This window comes from Neopelma chrysocephalum, unplaced genomic scaffold, assembly GCF_003984885.1.
Source record: "Neopelma chrysocephalum unplaced genomic scaffold, ASM398488v2 Primary Assembly neopelma1_24, whole genome shotgun sequence".
Lineage (NCBI taxonomy): Eukaryota > Metazoa > Chordata > Aves > Passeriformes > Pipridae > Neopelma > Neopelma chrysocephalum.
The window spans coordinates 13,373,100-13,395,721 of record NW_020897693.1 but is presented as its reverse complement, the minus strand read 5'-3'; positions in this window follow the sequence as shown (position 1 = coordinate 13,395,721).

Here is a 22,622-nt window from a genome sequence, read left to right as displayed (position 1 = left end):
CTTGTGCTAAAAGGAGGAGGGGGTAAAATTCAAAAATTCAATGGGGTGAAAGGAAAGAAATTACTGTGACTATGACTTCACACACTTTGTATCCAGTTCTGGCAGGACTGTGTCAAAGGGAAAGATGAAGAGGATAATCAGAGCTTTTACTTTTGGACACTACCATATTCACTTGTGCTTCACATTGTGCAACTTTTTTTTTCTCTGATAACTCATGCATAGGGTGCAATACACCTATTCCATTTCAAGAATTCTGCTACACTTAGGTAGTAACAGTGTATTCTATGAAACTGGGTCACACAATGTGACGAGCATGGAACCAAAAAAGAAAAGATTATTTTGCATCAACTCAAACACAATATGAGTGGTCTTGTTTATACAAGATGTCAATGAGAATGTACATTCACTAACTGTAACTACATGTAGGAATATGAGTACGTTTCCTCTCATCAGGAATTAAAAATTAATTAAATAGCTATTAAAACAGAGATTCTTCCTAATGCTCTCTTTAAAAGTCAGTAATCTAAATCAAATTACCTTAAGGTCTCAGCAACTAGCAAATGTCTATTATGCACTTCATCAAAACAAGTTTTCTGTTTTCTTTAGTGAGGATGCTTAAGCAATCCTCAATCTTTATCTCTGTTTGATAAATATATAATATATAATAGAAGTAGGTTTTCATTTCTATCCCCTTCCTCCTCCTCCCAGAAAACAAATTTTTAGGTACAGAAATAGAAAAGTCATCTCACACCAAAGTTAACAACTCCCTGAATTGACTAGTTTTCAAATTACCAAAAACTAACAGAATAAGTGTTAGTGAATGAATGAAAGGAGGAACATAAGATCATAGCATCATAGAATGGTCTGGGTTGATTAAAGGTCATCTACTTCCAAACTTCCCTGCCATGGGCAGGGACACCTTTCACTAGACTGGGTTGCTCAAAGCTCCACCCAACCTGACATTCAACACTTCCAGAGATGGGGCATCTACAACTTCTTTGGGCAATCTGCACCAGCGCCTCACCACTCTCACAATAAAGAATATCTAACATAAACCTACATTCTGCGAGTTTGAAGCCATTCTCCCTTGCCCTATCCCTACACACCCTTGTAAAATGTCCCTCTCCATCTTTCTTTTAGGAACCCTTTACGTACTGGAAGGCTGCTACAAGGTCTCCCCAGAGTCTTCTCTTCTCCAGGCTGAACCCCAACTCTCTCAGCTTGTCTGTGTAGGAGAGGTGGTCCAGTACTCTGATCATCTTTGTGGCTCTCCTCTGGACTCAATCCAGCAGGTCCTTGTCCTAATTGTGTTGGGGGACCCAGAACTGGATGGAGTACTATGATTGGGTTCTTGTATGAGCAGAGTAGAGGAGGAGTATCATCTCCTTTAACCCGCTGGCCACACTGGATGCAGCCTTTCTGGGCTGCAACTGCACATTGCTGGGTCGTGTCAAACCTTTCATTCACCAACATCCCCAAGTCCTTCTCCTCAGGTCTGCTCTCAATCCGTTCTTGGCCCAGCCTTTATTTGTGCTAGGGATTGCCCCAATCCAGGTGCAGGACCTTTCATTTGACCTTGTTGAACTTCATGATATTTGCACAGACCCACCTCTTAAGCCTGTCAATGTCCCTCTGGATGACATTCTTTCTCTGCAGTGTGTCGACTGTACCACATAGCTTGATGTCAGAAAACGTGCTGAGGGTACACTTGGTCCCACTGTCCATGTTGCTAATTATAAACTATTAACTGAATAAACTATTAAGTACATAAGCTATTAACTGTAAACTATTAACATTTCATTGTGCTCATAGTTTGTTAAATATTAATTTTAAAAATAATTCTAACTACAGTTAATAAAAGTAATAGTCATAGTCATAACAACAAACTATTCTGCCATAAACAGCAAATAATATCAAGCACAATTTAATAAGTTAATAAATTCATTGTTATTACTCTAAAATATTAACAAAAAGTCTGCTACACTGAATTCTCATTATAGGCATATATATTCCACGTTGGAATACTTATGCTAGGAGAGTCTTGTTCTCTGTAGTATGACAGTAGGATGGGCCCTGGAAGTTGAGGCTCTGTGTTGCTGCCTTGGGGAATCCCCCCACTCCTGATCCCTAGGGAGTCTCCAGTCTGACTGCAACCTGACCTCATCTTAGTCACTGCACAGAGCAACCCAGTGGCAAGGAACAGTGTATCTGCTGTTTGTTAAACAAATGAGGGCGGATAGAAAAAATTAACTATGCTAGCGATAATTGCCAAAATTTGGGGATTTTTTTTTCTGAATGCATTGCAAAAGGCAAAATAGATTTGCATTTTTACTTATTAGGCCTTGGTTCTTTAGTTTTCTTATTTTTATTCCCTATAAAAAAGTTATATATTTTAAAATTTATGTTATAGGTAAATGTCTTTCTTTCAGAAGTGATGCAATTTAAAGGCTACTGAACAAACATGAATGCAGCCTAGTGCAGCCTAGTGCATTGTGACATCTGTACTTTCAGTAACCACTTTCTGAATATTAAATGCAAAAGGACATCCATCTGAATAGGAAACACATCAAAAAAACCTCAAGTTTGTCTTCTCAGAGTATGGCATACCACTTGTATCATAGTGCCAATTCAAGGTTATGCCTTAGAGTATAGTGAATAAAAATTGATAATTTCACTTAGTATTTATTCTTTCTGAAAAGTTTGGTTTAGATTGACTTCTGGAATGATTTAACATTTGTTTCTAAGAATGAAGTACTTGAGTTGATGGGCACCACTAACTTAATTTTTCTGGATCGTTTAGTCTATTCCTCCTCATGACTTACTGCTAGCCTCTTGGAAGCATTCTGAACAATATACTGCACAATATAGAGTGCACCATATCTCATTATTTTATGACTTTTTATTGCTGCTATATTTTTCTATGACCTTAAGATGCATTAAATATGATAAATAAAATAGCTATTTCATAGAAGACTGTGAAGCACATTTACATTTCTGATATGAAATATAGGTAACTCCCATTTGGGCTGCTTTCGTGGCATCACAATTGAAATCCAGTTCGAACCTTGCCTGAAACCACACTTAAGTTAATTGTCTTTATTTATGTGTTTTAATAAGCTTTTGGCTACACTTTAATGAAGCTTGGAAAAGCTTGTCAGCATAGATCCAAAACCTGAAAATTTTTGGTCAGAATAATCGTGTCTTGCCCTGAAACAGAATGAGCAGTCATCCACAAAAGAGTGGGAAAATGTGTAATCGGTGGGTTTTCCTTTCAAGCTACTATTATTTATGAGCTATTTATCATAGCGGTGAATAGGATTTAATCCTATTTTTGCAGAAACAGAGGCTTACACTCAGAAGTTATTGAGCTATTGGAGACATTAATCTCCAAAAAATTTATCCATTTAAGGTAAAGTTGCTATTAGGTATGCATATTAAGGTATGTAAGGGGATTAACACCTAGAAATTTTAACCTCGAGGAGGATGAAAGTAGTTTTAGTCAAGATGTATGAAAATTTCTACAGTGAAGGGAGAGATATACATTTAGCTTTTATTTTAGCACCTCAAATATTTTTTAATATTAAATGTTTTCAAAGCATTTCAGATATGTACATGTGCTTGAATATGCTATAATATCTTGCTATTACACCTTCAGAACTATGTAAAGAAAATGCTGATACTCAAATAACAGCTGTGTTAGGTACAGAGCTATCACACAAAACCACACAATAACACACTGGTGTTTCAAAGTAAATACTCATTAAATTTGCTGTTATTTTTAACTGATATCCAATAGGGTTCACAGTAGTGCTTCAACAACACAACTATGTATGTTATTATTAAGACACACACAGATATGTAAGAGGTGCTTTTAAAATTATTAATGCTGTTATAATTTATCACTGAACTGAGTGACCATTGAATTCTAGCCTGCATATTCGAAAAAATAACCCTTTATCTTGTACAATGCAAGTGATGATTTCAAGTTATATTCCTTGAAACAGAGGCCTGAGAAGCAAAACAGTGTGGATTCATAATAAGAAGATTTAAGAACATTAGTGTTCCCAGTCCTCCAAAAAAAATATATACCAAACAAACTGGATCACCTCAGAAGAAGAAGAGGACTGAGCAGGTATGTTTTACAAAATTGAAATATACCATCAAGCTGACTGCAGACATATTTTTGTAGTTTTATTTATTCTTCTCAAAATCTGTCTTTCATTGGCATGTTGACCTTTTGAAGCACTTCTCCTTGCTTTTTGAACTCTTCTATCTTCTATATTCAGATATGTTTTATTTCCATTGACAGAGAGAAAACATAGCAGCAGGCTAACATTTTAGTTTTACTTTTAGAAGTCTGGAAGTAGAAACATTCAATCAAGTGTATGTAAAAGGCAGTAGTATGCAGAAATATGAAGCTACATTGCCTATCCATATATAGATTAATAAATTGATTTCAAATTTTAATGAGCCCACCTTCTGAAGGGTCTAGAGAATAAGTCGTATGAGTAGTGGCTGAGGGAGCTGGGGTTGTTTAGCCTGGTTAAAAGGAGGCTCAGGGGAGACCTTATCACTCTACAGCTACGTGAAAGGAGGGTGTAGCAAGATGGGGGGTGGCTTCTTCTTTGAGGCAACTAAGGGATGTTCAGATTGGGCATCAAGAAGAATTTCTTCATGGAAAGGACCGTTAAGCACTGAAATGGACTGCTCAGGGACGTGGTGGAGTCACCATCCACAGAGGCGTTTTTTTACTGTAAAAGACTGGACATGGCACTTAGTTCTATAGTCTCATTGACAAGGTGGTGATCATTTAAAGGTTGGACTCGATGATCTTGGAGGTCTTTTCCAACCTAAATGATACTGTGATTCTTATGAATAACACTTTCAAGCTTCAGCAAAATGGTAATCAGTGTGAGGGCCTACAGCAGCATTTGGCAGCTGGTTATATGTGGTATATGATTAGAGCCAGATTGTGATTTTTGTTCTAAAAGAAGCAAATAAAACTCCTGTATATGTCAAGCTCAAGAGAAGATACAGTATCTAGCATTACATAGGAATAAAAACTGTGCTTTACTTCAGTAAGCCCTGTTTTAAGGAATTTCACTTTTGAACATTAACTCCCTTGCACATCTCCAATGTCAGAAAACAAGGAAAAGCATATAGTAAGGAACTTGACAATATAGTAAGGAACATGACAGAAAGCTATTTTAAAATTTGAGGCATAAAGAAAGCTCTTTAATGAGATTTTCACTTAAAATTTTCCTCTCAGTTGTACTGGGATAACAAATCATAAATTAATTTTGCTCTATGCTTTTATAGGCTAGCCACTGACTGAATTAATTACTTTGAATCTTTCTTTATCCATTACAAATATATTTAGTCTTCAGCTTTCATTCCATATTTGAACTGGAACAATATGTTTTTTCTTGAGAGTTTACTCTTTGAGTAATTTAATTTAAGAAATAAAAATCACAAAAGGAATGAATTTATATAACAACTGATACTTTTTAGGTTTCTGTAGTTTCAATTTTATTTTTTTTTTAATTCTTTTTTATTGTACACTGGGTACAGTACCAACAGGTTTTCATAGGATTCCTTATGTTTTTTAATCCATTGGTTCCAAAAACTCATAGGAATTTAAACTGAAAAGTAAAATAAAAAAGTAAATAAATAAAAATAAATAGAAGAGTAGTACTGAGTACGAGATGAGTAGTGCTGAAAACACTAGGGAATAAGAGAGAATGTTCATTAACTGTAAAATACACTTAACCCTGACTCTGCTGCTGAACTGTTGGGTCTGGCAATTGAGTCCCTAAGCTTCCAATCAAATTTTCCTTTTATTTTCTTTTGTCCATTCATTCAGTGTAGTTTAACGGATACAAATGCAAAGTCAGCACAACAACAAAAGCCTTTAAGCTTTGATTTGACAAGAATCATAAAATAAGGTGATGCAAAGAAGAATTATCATTGAAGAATATCATTGGAGTAACAAAAATGCCAGTTAGAACTGTCATATAAGAAGCAAGCATGGAAGACATTGGAGATCTGCAGGGAAATGTTTGGAACATAGAGAAAGATGAAAGTGGCAGATAATGGGGAAGACAAAACATCTTATGTGTGAGAGGAATCTGTTCCTGTTGCCAATTTTGTGCTTTAGAAATTATTGTTATGGGGGACAGGCATTAGGATTTGCTACTTACCATTACTTTGTTTTTTACTATGTGAAATGCATTTAAATCCCAGAGGTTAAAATTACTTCATCAATGGAGAATAAAAGAGAGGACTAAAGCTTGTTCTGAAGATTATTTTCATTTTTAGAATATGATCTGACATCAGTTTCTCCATGAAACGTCCTGAAAATAAATGCTGAACCTTTACTGGGAGCTCATAACTCAAGGAAATTGATCAGTTTTTATTTCAATCTCAGGTTTTAATATCTTTTCTGCTACTGTTAGCAAAAGAGGTCAAAAAACTGATGTGATTGTGTTCTGTGAAATGATCTGGAACCACACTGGTATTTCCTATATACTAAAATTAGAGAAGTCAACCTAATTTCATTTTTATTCTGCTCCACCAAAAAACCAAACAATTCAAATTTTTTTTAAAATAAATATTTCCTCTGTAATTGTCCAATCTGAAATTTATCTTCAATTTCTAAAGCTATTTCTTCATAAATTATTAAGATATCTAAAGAGTTAGGACATATGAGTCGTATTCAGTTCAGCTTTCATGGAACTATTGTAGAATCAGAAGTTTAGTCTCTATAAGAAATCTATCCAGAAAGTCTTATGCCATAGAAACAGCAGAGCATGACAAAACTACATTTGTCCTGTTACTTTCCCTTCCTCATTATATCTGCATCTTATTAATGCCAGATAAGTATGTATTTATGAGTTGTTTTCAAATTGGTAAAGCAAATAATTTGTGAAACAAAGAAACATCATACCTTTTTTTTAAGTGTTGGTATCTTGAAAACACTTGGCTAGATTTTCAACTGAGCTAGTTTTCAAAATACATTACAAAGTATTCAGTATTACATTTTTCATAGATATAAATTTGATTCAACTATTAACCTGTCTTTTAGGGTCTATTTTGTCAGAAATTCAGCAAAAAGAAGATATTAGAATGTCTATAAATTGGGCTAATTTTGGAGGCAGAAGAGACTTTTGTGCTTATTTTGACCACTGAGCATACAATTAAAATGAAGGAAAAGATGTACTAAGACTAAATATATAGACTTTTTTTTTTAATAGGCATTTGCATGATTTTTAGAAGTCTATGCAAGACTAATCATCTATAAGAAAAACCAGATTGATCAGTAAGAATTTCATATTCAGAAGTAAGATTAAAAAAATTCTGATTAAAAATATTTTTTTCCTGCTGAAGCCACTTTAGTCCGTCAATTTGGCCAAAGGCAACTGTTAGAATATGCCTCAGGAAAATCTCCAATACTGTGCCAATTGATTGTGCTGTTTCCAGTATAAATAAGAAAGGGAAGAGAAAGGGTACCCAGAATTATGCCTGGACTGTAAATGATACCCAGGGAGGCGGTGGACTCACTATCTCTTGAAGTGCTAAAGAAACAACCAGATGCTATGGTTTAGTTGACGTGGTGGTGTTTGGTCAAAGGTTGTACTCCATGATATTGGAGATGTCTTACAACTTTAATGATCCTGTGATTCTATGATTCCCTGAATGAGAGCAGTCAGATATAAAGACAATCAAGTTGCGATGACAATTTTAAATGTTGTGTTTCTGAAAGTTCAGAGACATTTCTGAAATGATGATTAACTGAAATGATATTCTGAAAGATGATTAGCAGTCACTTTAAGGGTTGTCATCATTAGTAATAGATAACAACTTCTATTTCAGGATAGTAAACATCAATAGTAGCAAATCATTCATAATTACTGGAAAACATCAAATTAACAACACACATCTGTCTTGCCCAAGTGACTTGAATAGTTGAAAGGAGACTTTGTATATTGATGACATAATAAACCTTTCAATCTGAACATTCCTCTTTATTTATCAGTTATAATCAAACTGTAGAAAGGTTGCAATGTAAATGGTTTTTTTTTAATGGAAAGAGAGAAAAAAAAAGCTGTAGTTTTTATTTTGGAAAATTTTGGCCTGGGGAAAATATGTTCAGTTTGTTTGACATATATTTTGATTTTTTATTATTTGAGTAGGATGACATAGAAACCAAGATCTATTTACAAAACAGACTTAAATAGGAAGGATACCTTTCTGTATTAAAAGGATAACAGTGTAGACTTTTTCTAGGTCATTCTACTGAATACCAGTGGACTGATTCATGCAATCCTTGTCATTAACAGACTGTTCTACAGTTATTTTTGTGACATGTTAGGCAAATATTCTGGGCAAAGAATATCCGTCTCTCATTCCAAACTCAACTATTTTTCTCTCTTCCACGAGGACTAGCAACATGTACCTAGACTGTCCAGAATCTTAAATGCATGATTTTTTCAATTATTTTTCTTGGGATTTTAGCTTTTCAGTTAGACTATTTAGGACAACGTGGTTGAAAAGATTTAAAAAAAACCCAAACAAATGTCCATCAAAAATTCCAACAAAAAGCAGTTATTGTGTCAGATCCTGAAAGCGTTTCTTTTTTAATGATATATACTGATACTTTCAAAACAAAAAGCTTCACGTTAATGGTGTGTTTCAGTATTTGTCTTGAGCATTCAATAGGCCGAGGTCACAGACACATGAACTTTCCCTTGTAGCTCAGGAATTGTCCACAAATGAAATAAAAATCTCTTCTTTCCCCCCCACCCCCTGCTCTGTAGAAAATTATTTTAGCTGCTTTTTTAGGTATTTTTCTGAAATGGAGTTTCTGCCTGCTGCTAATACCTACTTTTCATCTTTTTTCTGTTGGGACAAACCCTTTGTTCTGTGAGTTTCATCAATTCTCTCTCATTTCTGTAATTTTCACAGTGGAATACCTACACCTCCCATTCTTTCTTCTGAATTAGATCATACACAGTTCCCTAGACTCACTCCCTGTGTTGAGATAAGGGGGCGTTCACTGGATCAGGCATTTCCACTGAAATAGTCTGGTATTTCAGGTGCTGTTGTCCATCTGTGTGCTTGACCCACGAGAGGGGGGTGTCTGACACATCTGTGAACAAGCAGACTTATTCACTGGAGCAAAGGTTTAATACCACTGTCAGGGTCAGGGTGCACTTACAGGGCTCCACACCCCTGAGCAGCCTTCTCCCCTGGAGACTCCACCTACTCCTGTCAATGGTCCCAGGAGCCCCCTTCCTGCTCAGCCCAAGGCCACCAGTTGCTGTCAAGCTAATCATTGCAGTGCCAGTCTTCAACCCCATTCTTGGATTGCCTGGATTTCCTGGATTGACCTTGGACCTGGTTTGTGACCTCGTGTTTACTTGGATCACTGGGCTGTCAGTAGAAGCAGTCGCTGTAAGCATCCTGCTCTTCCTGCCTGCCTTAGGACTATCCTGGAAGGCCTCTCAGGGACAGACGGAACCCTCCACTTGGCCTTGAAAACCCTTCAGTGGTGGTGGTTTGATGTCTCTGCCCACCCTGTGACCTGACAATGTCCCCTGGCAACTCTTGCCTGGGCACACCATGGTGTTTGGGGTCTGATCCATGATCATGTGAACCCACAGAGCCCCATGAATCCCTGAAATAAAGCTATTGGGACCCTTGACCTGGCCTGGGATCCAGCTGACATTGTGCATGCCCTGACTGTGACCACAGCATTTCATAACCAAGTGCCTGCAGAGCTGTGTAAGGCATGAGGGCAAACCTTGCTGAAAGAAGCTGGTTCCAGGGCCCTGAACGTGTCCCTGCTCCTGGGGGTTTGGCAGTGGGGGGGCCTAGAGCTGGTGCATGTGAGAGCTGCCCCCTCCCCACAGCCAGCGCTCCCTGGCAGCGCTGCGGCGGCGAAGCCTGGGCCCAGACGGGACACCTGTCTCACGGGAAACACTTCTGCCCTAGGCTCCAGTGCTGGGCCCCACTGGAGCTCCATTCCTACCACCTTGTAGCTGGGATGCAAACCACTGGCTGAATTCCTGGCTTGATCCCCACCTGCCTCGCCACTGCAGACTTGCGGTGACCCAGTGATGAGGCTGTGTCTGACCCTGTTCACTGTCACCATGCCTGTCCCTGACCCTGGCTAGCCCGTGAGTTCCTGTCCTGCCTTGCTGGACAAGGAATTGCGTGGCAATCTGGGCTCTCAGTTGAAGCTGGCTGTTCCTCCAAATGTGGCCTGCCCTTCTGCCTCCCTGAAGTCAATGGAAGAATCCCTGTCTGGTCAGGTCCCTGCCTTGCCCCTTTGGGGACCCCCCGTCATTCCTGGCAACCTGTGTCTTAGGGAGCAGTTGGCATACCCTGTGACAAGACAACAGCAAATTTATAACCACTGTGGGAACGTATGCAGCTTCTGTGATTGGCCTGTTCAAATCATCAAACCGTTTCATTTATTTATCTCTTTTGATATTCTAGATAACAAACTTACTCTTGAAAAACATCTGTAGTCATTCAGGATTACATTTTCTTGACCCTCAAAATTGTGCTGTTTGTTAAAACAGCTCTTTGTTTTACAGAGGCAGGATCCTTAGAATACCTTTTTCTTGAAAAATAATTAATGATAGATCATGTAAAATCCAATAAAAAATGGAACTTTTTTGTTCCAATTCCACTTGCTTTCTGATTTTGATTTTCCCAATGAGATTTGTCAATGCTCTTAAATGTTGATACATTAATCATTGTAGCTCAAGATGATATTAATTTAAATTTAAAAAATATTATTCCATCATCCTTGTTTATTATGCCTTATTACAAAGAGTCTTGAGTTTCATGAATATTTAGATCTCTCTTGAATCTGTGACTGTTGTCTGTTCTTAACATGGAATCGTCCAATACACTTAGCCAACAATTTTGGGACAGGTGGCAGGACTGAAACCTAGATGATAAACCAAATTTTGCATCTAACCTATCTGTTACACAATGCTGTTGTCACAGGCGATATATGCCAAAAAAAAAAATAAATCTTGCTTTAGGAAGCTTTCTACTGGAAGATTAAACATATATTTTCCAAGAGAAATAATAAATGGCATTCTTTATGTTATACATCATAGAATAAGTTAGATTTCACAGATAGAGGTCACAATAACAGGTATCTTCATAAGAAGAGGTAAGCAGTTTGAAGATTTTCAGAACTGAACTTTAAATACATTAAATAAGACGAATTTCTGTAATATGGAACATCACAGAACATACCAGTTAAGTGGATGAAACAGAAAAACGTGAATAGTAATATGAAGATGTGATACAATTATCAATAAGGGAAAACAATATAGATGGAAAGATATGTCCTGTGAACACCAATACTGATACAAAAGAAACACTAACACAAAGGAAACATTTTCATTGGTCTAATATATACTCTTCTTACTATTTACAATGTAACAGTCAAATTTATTTTCTGCCTTTAATATGCATATGTAGGTGTGTGTAAACTGGAGATAGGAATACAGGAAAAGCTAAACCAGTGCTCTGATATGCTGAAAACACATTAGAAGTTTAATACTGTGAATAGTTAGGCAGTTATAATTTGCTTAATTTCACTTTTATGTGTCTCAGTTAAGGAAAACTAGGAGATAAAACTGCAAAAACCATTCTACATGGAAAATAAACATGAAATGATGATAGTTCTTGCTGTTAAAATAGATATTAGAACTTGTTTAGAAAAAAATGAATCACATTCTTTTTTGTGTCAGGCTTTCTCTGTGTGTGCAGCTTAGTAGAGCGGTTGAAAACCTTTCACAGAGAGCTTGCCAGACTGACTTTTGAATTTCCAAATTTCTGCCTTTCAAATAGTTAAGTTGTTGCTGGTAGTCTCCTGTGGTATTTTGCCTCTGAAAGGGAATATTCTCTGGTTTTCAGTCCTTCCAAAATTTTGTCCGCCAGGTGAGTGAGATGGGAGTCACTGACACTAGATACTGATTTAAGATGTCTTGTCTTCCAGTGTCCTGTATAGCCTCACAGCATGCCATTTAATGGCTGTGTACTGTCTTTGCCAGGTTGTATTTTAGGACGACTTTTAGTGCCTACAATTCTCGTACGAAAATTGACCATGATAATTTTAACTGCCATTGCCTAAATTATAAGCTCATATTAATTTTATTATGCATACTATTTATTTTGCAAATAATAACCCATTATTAATGAACATTTACTTTATTTGGGAGCACTTGACGTAAGAATTTGGACTGTAATTACTTACTTGTGTTTTACAATAATAGGTCCTGTAAGGAAAGAGGAAAATATGTACTGAAAGAATTTAGTAGAGAGAAGGTTCCTACAATAAATTGTTACTCAACCATAATGCTGCACCAGTGCATGCTCCTGGTGATATTAAATGTGAATAGATGTAAAACTGAGGTCATGTGGTTGGAAAATACCTGCTTATATTTATAAAAAGAGAAGTTACTTTCTGTAACATACTCAGACTTCATATCAGATGAGCACTTTCAGACTCTTTACATTTTCTCAAAATTTTGTTCCAACATATCTGTGGCCCTGAGTGCTCTGCTCACTCTACTTTGTTAAGAAGAGCCTGAAACAGTATCAGAGAAGAATAAAACTGGTATCTGAAAAGGAAACACAGAAACAGAGCCAAAGACATCTCTGAACAAAACAAAGGTATATTGAAAAAGACAAGAGAAGTTAATGAGCAAAAAAAAAAATCTGAGGAATTCCCCAATGGAATATTCCTGGCTATTTAAAGAATAACATAGACCACTTCTAGAAGATGTCCAAGTTGTTTTAGGGATATTTGGAGTGACTGGTGATTCTACTTATGCAGACTTACATAAGCAAGAAAGTTTTGCAGCAAGTGTGCCTATGCTCCAGTTGTCCAGAGATACTTTGACAAACATGGAACATTCAAAATTTGGTAAAAAAAAAATTAAAATATTCCTGTATGTTGCGCTTTGAATAATATTCACTGAGAGAGAATCTTTTGTCATTTCCCCATAAGTAATGGCATTTTTTAAGACCAGAATTTGTTTACCACCCAGGCATGAATGGAATGATTTGTGATAAATTTCAGATGTTCTTTATGCAAAAGAGTAGGAATACTGGAACAAAGTTGCCCTTTGACAGCAGTTGTGCTCTATATTTTTATTCCTTTTTTTGAGGAGCCTTGATATCCTAGTTTTTAACTGTTTCCCTTACACAATTTGCATTATTATCATGGACCTGATGTTGTAGATAAGTTCTAACAGTTGCTTCCAAAAGCTTAGCTGAACACCTGGTTGACAGGGCTTGCAATGTAGTAGACATCTGTGTGAGTAATTAATTGTGTATTGTTCATACACTTTTAGGAAAAGTGAATAATTGAAAAAATAATTTCAAAAATGCTTCCAATGTTAGCACTTAATATTCCTGATGGAATTATATAAAGTCTATCACAGAGTACTGGTGGGGCTGCTAAGATAAATACATAATTTTCATATATACAACTAGCACTTTCTTTGAATTAAAACAAACCAGACCAAATCAACCAAACAAACAACCATCCAAACAAAATAAAACAAAAAAATAAACCCCAAATCAGCAAAGCCATTTAGATTAATGAATTTCATAATAATGGTATTCAATTCCACTTACATTCCTAGGGCACTTTTAACCATCTGTCTTAGCTGAGTTTTTCTTTCACTGGCTAATGATTTCAAAAATTTGGAACATGTGTCTTGAGACAGCCTTGCATTGATTTAGGTAAGCCATTTGGAGAAACTGATATTAACTATTTAAGATAAGCACTTGTTAGAGAATCCATATAAGTTCCAGACCCTGTCATAAAAGTTACTCTATTTTTTATCCCTTTCTCATAGTTAATTCAACTTGAGCGCAATACTACTTCCAACAGGGAGCAAAAAAACTCCCACTATAGTCATCATCCTGATTATTGCTGATAGTTTAATGGTACTCATGATCTGTAATTGAAGATAAATGTACTGTGCAAAAAGTTACATCACCTGTTGTTTATATTTTTCCTTTTGTTCCGTTAGTCTCTTTTGCATTTTTTTTCAAATGAAATGGTGAGGAAGGGTACCTATCTTCTTGTATATCATTCCAAGCCCAGCAAAAGGAGATTGTGTTATTTCTGGCAAATAGGTGTGATTAGAGTGCAGTACTAAGGTAAATGGTTGAAAAAGCAAAGAAGTGGAGATGTTCTCAGCAAAATAAGTGGATTCTAAAGGCAAGATTGAAATGTACCACTCTCACTGCATGGTTCCCTTTAGTATCAACATCTGTAATATTCTGAGTAAAGAGTTTTCATACACAAAATTTCCAGGAGAAAACAAAGATACTCATCTACTACATTCCAGACAAGGGATTTTCATAGGTAATGCAGTATTTTTTATTTTCTAAACAGTGGGGCTGATACTATAAGAAAGCAGAAGGACAAATGTGAAGAGTTGCCCTTGTAAGAGGCAGTCAGTTCAGATGAATGCTTGAATTCACTCAGGTATACCATAGTAAGTGCTGTAAATGTCTATTGACAGCATCTGTTACTTGTCGTGGCCAAGAGGGTGTCAAACTAGATACAAATTTGAAAATGAAAATATTATATCTTCCATTCAAAGTTAAATTTTTGCTATATATCTGAAACAATGAATAAATCTAGGGTTTTCTCTTTTCCCTCTACACACAGAGCACATATATTAAAGCAAAGTGCATTATTGGGTGCCCTTAGGGATTTTTAAGGAAATGTCACACATGCAGTTGGCAAGTGGCTGAACTGCAGGGAGAGCTGACAGTCTTATTCATTGAACAGCAGTCTTAATATGTAGGTGACCAAGACAATCTTCTTCTCTTATTACAACCTTTTCAAGAATGCTGCACTGTTTACCCACCCAAAAACAAAACAACCAACAACCAAAAAACAAGCCTTTACCAAAGCAAACAATTCAGAAATAGCATGGATTTCCTATGTTAGTCAAGTGAGACTGAAAAATATCTTCTTTTACTTTACATTTGAATTTTTTTGCTCAGTGTCTTTTCAATTAAAAGCAAGCTTATTTCTTTTTGGTTTTGATTCTCTGGGCAATTATTATGTCCACATGTATAATCTTTCAGGAACAGCTGATGCATAATAAGAGCCCTTCTGAGTTACTGAGTTGTTTATTAGGATATAGATCTAGTTATGATGACAGTAGTTTTCTGGTTTCTCAGAAACCAATAAAATTTATTGTTACCAGAACAATGTTTAATTTCTTTTTTTCCACATATAGATATGCCTTCATTTTTGACAAACTAGAGAAAAGTTTAGCAGATAACTTTTCAGCTAAGTGGCATGAGTTGGACCTGAGTGCTACTACATTGCTGTTTCCCATCATTCCAGATATGGAAGGCTTTCAAGGAGAGCTGTGGGGTCCACTAGAAGATCATCAGGCACTCAGGTCATAACTCCTAGAAAAACTTTCATTTTTGACCTTGGTTTGTTAGTTCTCTGATCTCCCAATGCTTCTGCACGTGGCAGAGCGAACACTTTGAAGTATGTGGGATATTTTAGCTATGGTGGTTTAATGGTATCCAAAACTGCTTTAAGAGGACAAACTCAGTATCACCAGGTTCTTAATAGGGGTTGTCTGAAGGAGGCAAGAATGGAGCATATTAGGAGCCAAAACCAAACACCAAAGCCAGCATGCTGTGCATCCCTATAATTTCCTTTGAATGAAAGTTACAAATTAGAACAATTGTTACTACTGGCTATTTTCCTGTGAGATGATGGAACAGAGACAAACAAACAAAAACCAACAAACCAGCACTCCTAAGGGGTTTACTGTAGTTGTACATCATAGCATTTCTGATAGACCTCCCACTGCTTTGTGGGATATTTGTGAGCTTTCAATCTCTAATTGAGAGTGAAGCATAATGGCATAGGCATTATGCTTCATAGACAAATGCACTAATAAATCTGTATGGATATTTATCAAAAAATTGATGAAAATCTATCACAGATATGCTTCTGTGGCAAAGTGGATCTCAGTATTAAAATCCCAGCAGAGGTGCATTCAAAGAATTCCAGAAAAAAAGTATGGAAAATTCCTATTACGTAACTGAAATATTAATATTTGTCTCCTTTTCTGATCTATATTGATTTGATAAAGTCTCAGGTGCATTACATTTATATTATGTCTCTACTATACTAAAAATACAGCTTTCTTGTCCTGGATCACTCAAAAAGGTGATCTTCATGATGCCAAAGACGTTAGAAATGTGTTATCATTTCCATGACTGAATGAATACAAATCACTTCTGGAATGAGATACATTAATTGGATTAACCAAGAGTCAGACCAGCTTTGGGATCTTCCATTGTTTTGGGGAGATTCCATACCTGGAAAACATAGAAATTGTCACAGCAGACAGAAGACAATTCCAGTGAATAGAATTGTATCAAATAGAATTTTCTTGAAGTTCAAGTTACATCATGATAAGAAAGTTGAACTATCAGGTTATCTGGGAATTCGAGAACAACCTGAGATCTGGAAACTTTCAACCCTAAAGTTTAATCCCTTTGGTACTAGAGGAGAAACATAGTTCAGTACTCTAACCATAAACCAGAGATAAGTTTGCTCTGGTAAATAATTTCTGTCATGTTACAGTTGCTTTTGTCTGACTGCTGCTCTCCATTTTTGAGCCTCTTCTGTGATAGGGAGAAAGAAAAAGCATGGTCAAAGAAAAGATTATGAACCCCCACAAGTAATGCAACCTAATTGCTACATCCATGGCAACAACTGACCTGAAACAAGCTCAAAAATATTAGGTTCCAAATTGCTCTGAACTTCTCTAATGACAGAACAGGAGATGCAGACTCCTTGGAAGAGCAGAGTAAACTAGGTTCTGTCCTGCATCGGATATCACCAGCTGAAATATCCGACATGTTCTAAAGTCACCGCTTACATAAGAAAAAAAGTAATCTTTTTTTCTGTTTTCACAAGAATTTTCAATGTTGAATATTAGAAAAACCATTGATTGGCTTTCAAGCCTACAGATTTATACACTAAAGAAATTTCCTAAGAAATTGCTGAATGTGAATAAATTATCATAAATCATACCTACAAAATTCTGCTATTATGATAAAAGTGTTCAGACTCTACGGGTATTAGAAATGCCTATACATTATAAAAATGTAAATTGAACAAGTAGAATTTTTTTCTCAATTTTGGTCTGTAATTAGACTCATAAAATGCTCACTAGCAAACTGATTGCAATCCTAACTCTCCAGTAGAGGAAATTTGTTAACTGTATCTTAGAAAAAAATCCCTCTTCCCATCTTTGGGTAAGAAAAAAAAAAAAGAAAGAAAAGAAAAAGGTATTGATAGCTTTGGAAACTTCCAAGGTAATTTTGTTTAAATAATGGTAATTCAAAAAGTTCTACTCTTTCAATTAAATCCTTCTTATGAAAATACATAAGAAATTCTCATGTAACCTTAATGCAATATGACAGCATTCAATACCATGTCATATTTTCAATTTCTTGAATCTTTTCCATTTGTACACATTGTATTTTCAGCATTACACAAAACAATTTCCTTCTGGGGTGATTTTTTTTTCTTAAAATTTCATAAAAAATTAGCTATAATTCCTTTGCATATATTTAGCTTTAGATTAATTTATTCATAATTTTAAAAAGCTGAGAGCAAAATAGGGACTTAATATGACCCCATATTTCTGGGTTTTTACAGAAACAAAAACACTGTAGGGACTGTAAAATAAAATGTATACATTTTAAAGAGGTTTCTATGAATAGGTAAGTTTAGAAAATTTCCTGCTGCAGGTCATACAATTTTTTTGTCACAGCAAATGTGATAACTTATGTCTACCACCCAGACATTTTCAGAAGTTTTCCATTGCTAAGTGGTAATTAAGTTGATACCTGGGAGTTCTGATTTTAAACACTTTGGATGATTTTGGAACTCAAGTGATAAAAAGAATGAACCTCACTTACTGGGACATTTTCCTCTAATGCCATTTTTATAGTCTATTTTTAAGATTAATTTACTAGTAGTAATGCTTAGAGGTTGAAAGGAAGAGAAGTGAAAGGTTGGGTACTTTTGTAACCCCCACATGAGAACTTGCAAACACACTCACCAACCTAGATGAGAGCACTTACTTCCTCTACCCAAAGCTGTTTCAGCTCATTACCTGGGCATTTCTCTTCCTTTTTCTCCTTCAAGATACTGCTGTTCCAAGTAAAACTGGCTTGGTTTCCTAAGATTCACTTTGCTGTGTATTTAGGCAAACACACAAGTTAAATGTTGGGCAGAGTGAAAATTACTGAAGACAGACAATTTCTCTGAGGCTTACTGCTCTTACAGCAGTTCTCTTCTGGAAAGCTCCTAGAAGTATCAGAACAGACAAAGAGAAAAGTAAGAAAAAACATCAGCAAGACCTTGAGAGGAAAAAAATTTAAGCAAATAGAATAAGAATCAACATTTTGTAACTGGCATGGAAAGAGCTACAGAGAAATTGCAATGTGGCATCAGACTTCTAAACATGCTCAATATCAACAATATTTTATTTAGAAACTCTGTGCACTTTGGCCCAAATCTGCTCCATTGGACACACTATTGCAATTTATCTAGTTTCAGAAGATGAATGAGGTTAACTCTGAGTACTTTTGAAAAATCCAGGTTAGATATTTGCAGAAGCCTGAACACAGTCGAATAGAATGGGATGCTTATACAACCATTGTAAGTAACCTGATTAACGTCACAGGGAGGAAAAAAGTGAACAAGAAAAAAAACAGTACTGTGAAAATGGACTATATTTTGTGCTGAGAAAGAAAAATACAAACAAATCTGAGAAAAAATTTCTAAAGTGGAAGTGTAAGTGAACATGTCATATTACTGACAGAAATCCATAGATAATTACTTTCTTTCCTGAATTTACAATTATTATCCTTTTGATCTCCCTGTTCCTTGCTCTACAACACAGGTCTAGGCACCTTCTGCTATATATATCTTCAGGATTTGCATAGGCTTTGGAAAAATAATGTACTGAAAACTACAAAACATTCAAGAGTAAGACAGGGGGGTTTTCTTTCATTTTTGGGCATTTTTCTACCTCTTTAAGAAGGATACAAATAAATCTAGTTCAATTAAGGCCTCCATTTGGAATATCAAGTGCATCAACAAACAATGTAGGGAAATTCCAAACCTCCTTTTGTCAGGTTTCTAGAGAAAACTACATAATGAATGTGATTTTGCTGCATTTTCCAGTTAAGAAAGATATTTTTTAGGAGAAAATGTATGTCCTTCTAAGAAAACCAGACTTTCGGGTGATAGAATCTGCAAGTTTTTCAGATGAGTGGCTTAAGGAATCACTTCTCAATTTCTTGACTATTTTTCAGGGACAGTGAGTAATAGCTGTGACAGGAGGAATGTGATATCATCTCCAGCATTGTTGGAGAGTTTTGGAAGCATATTCTTCACTGGTAGCACTATTGGTCATAACTACGTAATCAGAATTTGTTAGAATTCTATTTCACACACTAAAAGTATTTGAAGAAAAAAGACGTGTGTTTTTTCACTTTAAGTTTTAAACTAAATAAGAAGAACAACTAAATTTAAGTCCCAACCCCTTAATTTTTCTGCCAATCTGTGTAGAGTGAAAGATAATCTCTACTGAGAGAACAGCGTCCATCCAGTTTGCTGAATTTTGTTTTATTGAATTTAATTTTACATTTTAATTTAAAGTTTTAACAGTTAAATTGAGCATTAAGCAGAATTGCAATAATTAAATCACTAAAGAGAAAAAAGTATAGTGGTTATTATTTCTCATATATTTTGTGCTTTATAATCTTAAATGTAATGTCCATGTTAATTTCTCTCAGTAATTTGTCCAAACATATATATTAAGCTAATTTATTGATGCCTTAAGCCCATAATGATTTTCTTATTTTTCTACCTTATAAGTTTTATAGGTAATAGAAGTAGATTTTAGAAACAAACCCCTTTCTCCCTCCTCCCCATAGTACCCCTTAGTTTATACATTCCTTAATCCTCTCACCCTATTCCCATATCCAGTAGAAAATGTTTAGTCTCTTAGTCAAGGGAAGCCTGTCTTGTTTGGAGAACACTTGTATCTTGGCCTAAACCGCAGGACAGAGTCAAGGAACTAGGTAACACTGCTCTCTGTACCCCGAAGATGATGAAGAATGATGAAGAGGGGGTCCCAAAAAGCCCCCCGACCCAATTCCAGGAGGCGGGCCAGGGGGTGGACTAGACCAAAAGTTAGAGGATGGACACACTTGGGATTGGCCAGATATTGTTATAAATGTAACATCTCGGGCACAGCCCGGCGCAGGCGCGTCGTGTAACATCTCTATTGCCTTGGCATAATTAAACCCTTTCTTATCTCACCCCAGCTTATGGCTCCTGAATTTTTCTTAGCACTAGCAGAGCAGGCATCATTATTCATAACCAAGAATTTAGAGTCATTTGAAAAGGAATCTGTCTGTTTTTCAAAATGCTGTGATCAAAAGTGCAAGCTAAAACTTTCATGCACATTTTCTTTTTCTTGTGCCCACTGTGTGACTTTAAAGCATTGGAACCAACAAAGTACCCTAAAGCTTTATGACAGGATTTAACATTGTTTTAAGAATCAAGATGATAATTAGTAATTTGACACGTTGTTTTAATTTTCTTCCCATGCATAAACAGAAGCTACTGACACAGAAAGTATGCTCCACATATATCAGCTTTCAGTTTGCTCTTCTAAAAAGGACTATCAGAGAAATACAGAAGGATAGAGAATGTGAGTTTTGATAAAAATAACACTTGTACTAAAATCTCACTTATTTTGCAAAATTAAAATTAATTTCAGTTTTGGAAAAGATTTTTTTTTAAGAGAAGTCAGTAATTCCTGGGTATTATAATTTTTTAGCTTGAACTATGACAGGTTGACAATTTAACTACGAAGACAATAAATGCTGTATTCCATTAATGATGGAGTACAAAACATGTGATTAAACAAGACTTCTGATGAAAATATCTAGTTCAAACAAATAAACAAAAGAATCTACAGCAAGACAGCAATAATGTAAAATTTCAGCATTAGACAACATTTGGATACCTTTTAGCAATTCACTCTTTTAAACTCAATTAGAGACATGTCTCTTTATTTTATACTGTCTCAGTGTCTCTCAAGATTTGCCAATTAACATTAGGATTTTTGGAATGTGATCAGCTTTTCTAGAAATGAGAAAATACAAATGACAAGTGAAATACTTCATTCGACAAACCATCATTCTATGTGTTCTTATGCCATCAAGATGAGGTTTGAATTTCCATGGACAAACAACATTGTATTTAAAGTGATTGTTCCTTTGAGCCACAATAGCATTTCAGTAGCTTTTTAAATCATTAACATAAACAAAAATACTCCAGATTCTTGGTAATACTTGACAAATATTTCTTGTCAACAATCTCATGAAGTTCCCATATTGTGATACTGTTTGCCAATTAAAAAATTGTGTTTTGCTTAATACTCCTGTGTACCAATGTTTTTCTCAAGTATTTTGCTTGTAGAAATACCAACTACAAGAAATTTTGCAAAGGTGAGGACAAGAGTAGTCAGAAATTATGAAACATTTAGTTCAGGGACACTCGCAGACCAATCCCTACTCAAAAGTTTCTAAATGGAGAAAAACAATGTCTTTCAGCCTACTCTGTATTTTGAAGTTTTTGAATGTGCCCTGTTTTTTGGTTCAGCCTATTGGATTTGACTGAGATGACATTAATTTTCCCCATAGGAGCCCCATAGTGCCCTGCTGTGTATTGAGAGCTAGAACGGTGTTTGTAACACCCCAGTATTTTGGCTACTGCCGAGCAGTGCTCCCGCAGCATCAGTGCTCTCCCTCCTGCGTTCGTCTCACAGACACAAATAGACCGAGAGTGGGCAAGACCTTGGGAGGGGACACCACCAGGACATCTGACCAAAACTGGCCAAAGGGATATTCCATATCATATGACATCTGCTCAGCAATAAAAGCTAAGCAAAAGGAAGAGGAGAAGGAACATTTGTTATTTATGACATCTGTCTTCCAGAGCAACTGCGACATGTACTGAAGCCCAGCTTCCCAGAGGGTGTCTGGACATTACCTGCTGAGCAGAAGTAGGGAATAAAATCTTTTGTTTTCCTGTCTTTTCACGCATGAATCCTTTGCTTTTGCTTTATTAAACTGCCTTTACCTCAACCCATGTGTTGTTTTTCCATCTTATTTTCTCCTCCCTGCTGTCCTGTTAAAGAAGAGAGTGATAGAGTGACTTTGTGGGCACCTGATGTCCAGCCTAGGTCAACTCATCACATTCAAGAATTTGTAGACATGATAATATACTCTGGTATAGTAATTTCCACTTATTTAATACATGTTTAAAGCTGTGAGTGCATTAAATACCAAATCAAGCAAAAAAGAAAGTGTTTTCTGAAATACTATTTTAAAGCTTCTTTAGAACTTAATAGAAACTTAAAATCTGCTTCCAAAAAGTCTAAAGAACTGCGCTTTCCAAATGTGACACCATCAAACTTTAATTCAGTTCATTTTCT